This window comes from Phocoena sinus, chromosome 5 (genome assembly GCF_008692025.1).
Source record: "Phocoena sinus isolate mPhoSin1 chromosome 5, mPhoSin1.pri, whole genome shotgun sequence".
Taxonomy (NCBI): domain Eukaryota; kingdom Metazoa; phylum Chordata; class Mammalia; order Artiodactyla; family Phocoenidae; genus Phocoena; species Phocoena sinus.
In genome coordinates this window covers 132,113,525-132,117,685 of record NC_045767.1, presented here as the reverse complement: position 1 = coordinate 132,117,685, position 4,161 = coordinate 132,113,525, and the positions used below count along the sequence as shown (strand labels likewise).

Sequence of the window (4,161 nt, the reverse complement as noted above, 5' to 3'; positions counted from 1 at the left end):
TGATTTATCTGTTTTCATCCCAGTACCATGCTGTTTTGATTACTGTAGCTTTGTAGTACAGTCTGAAGTCAGGGAGCATGATCCCTCCAGCTCTGTTCTTCTTTCTCAAGATTGCTTTGGCTATTACAGGTCTTTTTTGTTTCCACACAAATTTTAGAATTATTTATTCTAGTTCTGTGAAAAATGCCATTAATTTTTTGATAGGGATCGTATTTAATCTATAAATTGCCTTGGGTAGTATAGTAATTTTAACAATATTAACTCTTCCAATCCATGGACACAGTATAACTTTCCATTTGTTTGTGTTGTCTTTAATTTGTTTCATCAGTGTCTTATGGTTTTCTGAGTACAGGTCTTTTACCTCCTTAGTTAAGATTTATTCTTAGGTATTTTATTCTTTTTGATGTGATGGTAAATGGGATTATTTTCTTAATTTCTCTTTCTTACAGTTCATTGTTAGTGTGTAGAAATGCAACAGATTTCTGTATATTAATTTTGTATCCTGCAGCTTTACCAAATTCATTGATGAGCTTTTGTAGTTTTTTAGTGGTGCCATTAGGATTTTCTATAGAATCATATCATCTCCAGGCAGTGACAGTTTTACTTCTTCCTTTTCATTTTGGATTCCTTTTATTTCTTTTTCTTCTCTGATCGCTGTGGCTAGGACTTCCAATACTAAGCTGAATAAAAGTGATGAGAGTGGGCATCCTTGTCCTGTTCCTGATCTTAGAGGAAAAGCTTTCAGCTTTTCACCATTAAGTATGTTGTTAGCTGTGGGCTTATCATATGTGGCCTTTGTTATGATGAGGTGAGTTCCCAACTCTTTGTTGAGTTTTTTTTAATCATAAATGGATGTTGAATTTTGTCATAAGCTTTTTCTGCTCTGTGGAGATGATCATATGGTTCTTATTCTTCAACTTGTTAATTTGATGTATCACATTGATTGATTTGCAGATATTGAACCATCCTTATATCCCTGGGATAAATCCCACTTGATCATGGTGTATAATCCTTTTATTTTTATTTTATTTTATTTTAACCATGCCAGGTGGCTTGCAGGATCTTAGTTCCCTGACCAAGGATTGAACCTGGGCCACGGCAGTGAAAATGCCGAGTCCTAAACACTGGACCGCCGGGGAATTCCTATAATCCTTTCAATGTATTGTTTTTGTTGAAGATTTTTGCATCTAGGTTCATCAGTCATGGTGGCTTGTAATTTTCTTTTTTTGTGGTATCTTTGTCTGGTTTTGATATCAGGGTGCTACTGGCCTCATAGCATGAGTTCAGAAGTATTCCTTCCTCTGCAATTTTTTGGGATAGTTTGAAAAGAGTAGGTGTTAACTCTTCTCTAAATGTTTGGTAGAATTCACCTGTGAGGGCATCTGGTCCTCGACTTTTGTTTGTTCGGAGTTTTTAAATTACTGATTCAATTGCATTGCTGGTAATTGGTCTTTTTATACTTTGTATTCCTTCCTGGTTAGTTCTTGGGAGACTGTACATTTCTAGGAATTTGTCCATTTCTTCTAGGTTATCCATTTTATTGGCATATAATTGTTCATCATAATCTCTTATGATCCTTTGTATTTCTGTGATGTTGGTTGTAACTTCTCCTTTTTCATTTGATTTTATTGAAATCTTTTTTTTTTTTTTTTGAGGATTCTGGCTAAAGGTTTAACAATTTTTTTTTTTTTATCTTTTAAAAGAACTAGCTCTTAGTTTCATTGACCTTTTCTATTTTTTTAAAGTCTTTATGTCATTTATTTCTGCTCTGACCTTTTTTTTTAAAATATTTTTTTATTTATTTGGCTGCACTGGGTCTTAGGTGCAGCATGTGGGATCTTTAATGGCAGCATGCGGGAACTTTTATTTTTTATTAATTTTTATTGGCATATGGTTGCTTTACAATGTTGTGTTAGCCTCCACTGCACAACAAAATGAATCAGCCATACACATACAGATATCCCCTCCCTTTTGGACTTCCCTCCCATTTAGGTTACCATAGTGCATTAGGTAGAGTTCCCTGTGTTATGCAGTATGTTCCCATCAGCTGTCTATTTTATACATAGTATCAATAATGTTTATGTGTGAATCCCAGTCTCCCAATTCCTCCCACCCCACCCCTTTCCCCCTTGGTATCCATACATTTGTTCTCTACATTTGTGTCTCTATTTCTGCTTTACAAATAATATCATCTATACCATTTTTCTGGATTCCACATATATGCGTTATTATACGATATTTGCTTATCTCTTTCTGACTTACTTCACTCTGTATGACAGTCTCTAGGTCCATCCACATCTCTACAAATGATCCAATTTCGTTCCTTTTTACGGCTGAGTAATATTCCATTGTATATATGTACCAAATCTTCTTTACCCATTCCTAAATGTCAATGGGCATTTAGGTTGCTTCCATGTCCTGGCTATTGTAAATAGTGCTGCTATGAACATTGGGGTGCATGTGTTTTTTTGAATTATGCTTTTCTCTGCGTATATGCCCAGTAGTGGGATTGTTGGGTCATATGGTAGTTCTATTTTTAGTTTTTTAAGGAACCTCCATACTGTTTTCCTTAGTGGCTGAATCAACTTACATTCCCACCAGCAGTGTATGAGGGTTCCCTTTTCTCCACACCCTCTCCCGCATTTATATTTTTTGATGATAGCCATTCTGACTGGTGTGAGGTGATACCTCATTGTAGTTTTGATTTTCATTTCTCTCATAATTAGTGATGGTGAACACCTTTTCATGTGTTTGTTGGCCATCTGTATGTCTTCTTTGGAGAAATGTCTGTTTAGGTCTTCCACCCTTTCTTTGATTGGGTTGTTTGTTTTCTTGATATTGAGCTGTATGAGCTGCTTGTATATTTTGGAGATTAATCCTTTGTCAGCTGCTTCATTTGAAAATATTTTCTCCCATTCTGAGTGTTGTCTTTTTGTCTTATTTATGGTTTCCTTTGCTGTGCAAAAGCTTTTAAGTTTCAGTAGGTCCCATTTGTTTATTTATTTATTTTTATCTCATCAGAAAACTCTTTATTGAGAAGGTACCAAGCTCACAGTTTTTCCAATATTCTAATTTTTGCTTGAAACTCTAATTTTATCACTGACAACAAATACTGTCCATGGTTTTCCCTGAAGTGACAGTCTCACTTTGTTTATTTTCGAAACAATATCTGCCAAAAGCCTGATTTTGAATAACCATGGTTTGTAAGTCAGTTCTTCTTTCAAGTAAAAATATTCCATGAATAAAGTAGTTAATTCAGTTTGCACATCATACAGTTGCTTAATTGCTGTTCCTCAAGACAGTCTTCAAACTTGGGTATCCAAGAAATGTTTTTAATTGTACTTATCATTTTATGACACAGAATTTTTTTTTAATTTACTTAAGGGTAGAAACTTAAAACTTTATTGCTTCATCAAAAACATAGTGATAAAAACTAGTACAGTTGGGTATTATCACCTTGATTTGTGGTAAGGCAATAGCAGTTTTACTCACCATTTTTTAAAATCTTTTTTATTTTTTAACACCTTTATTGGAGTATAATTGCTTTACAATGCTGTGTTAGTTTCTGCTGTATAACAAAGTGAATCAGCTATATGTATACATATATCCCCATATCCCTTCCCTCTTGCGTCTCCCTCCCATCCTCCCTATCCCATCCCTCTAACTGGTCACAGAGCACTGAGATGATCTCCCTATGTGATGCAGCTGCTTCCCACTAGCTATTTATTTTATATTTGGTAGTGTATATATGTCAGTGCTACTCTCTCACTTTGTCCCAGCTTTAAAAATATGGAACGATTCACGAATTTGCATGTCATCCTTGTGCAGGGGCCATGCTAATCTTCTCTGTATCATTCCAATTTTAGTGTATGTGCTGCTGAAGTGAGCACCCATTTGCTTATTTTTGTTTTTATTTCCATTACTCTAGGAGGTGGGTCAAAAAAGATCTTGCTGTCATTTATGTCAAAGAGTGTTCTTCCTGTGTTTTCCTCTAAGAGTTTTATAGTGTCTAGTCTTACATTTTGGTTTTTAATCCATTTTGAGTTTATTTTTGTGTATGGTGTTAGGGAGTGTTCTAATTTCATTCTTTTACATGTAACTGTTCAGTTTTCCCAGCACCACTTATTGAAGAGCCTGTATTTTCTGCATTGTGTATTTTTG

At 34.9% G+C, this 4,161-nt stretch overlaps 1 non-coding gene across 1 annotated transcript; it reads right to left on the bottom strand.

Annotated features, from left to right (window-relative positions):
- Window positions 1-3,783: 3,783 nt before the first annotated feature.
- Window positions 3,784-3,890, bottom strand: LOC116754862. Its single transcript, XR_004350191.1, has one exon. It is a non-coding gene; the product is annotated as a U6 spliceosomal RNA (small nuclear RNA).
- Between the last annotated feature and the right edge of the window lie 271 nt (window positions 3,891-4,161).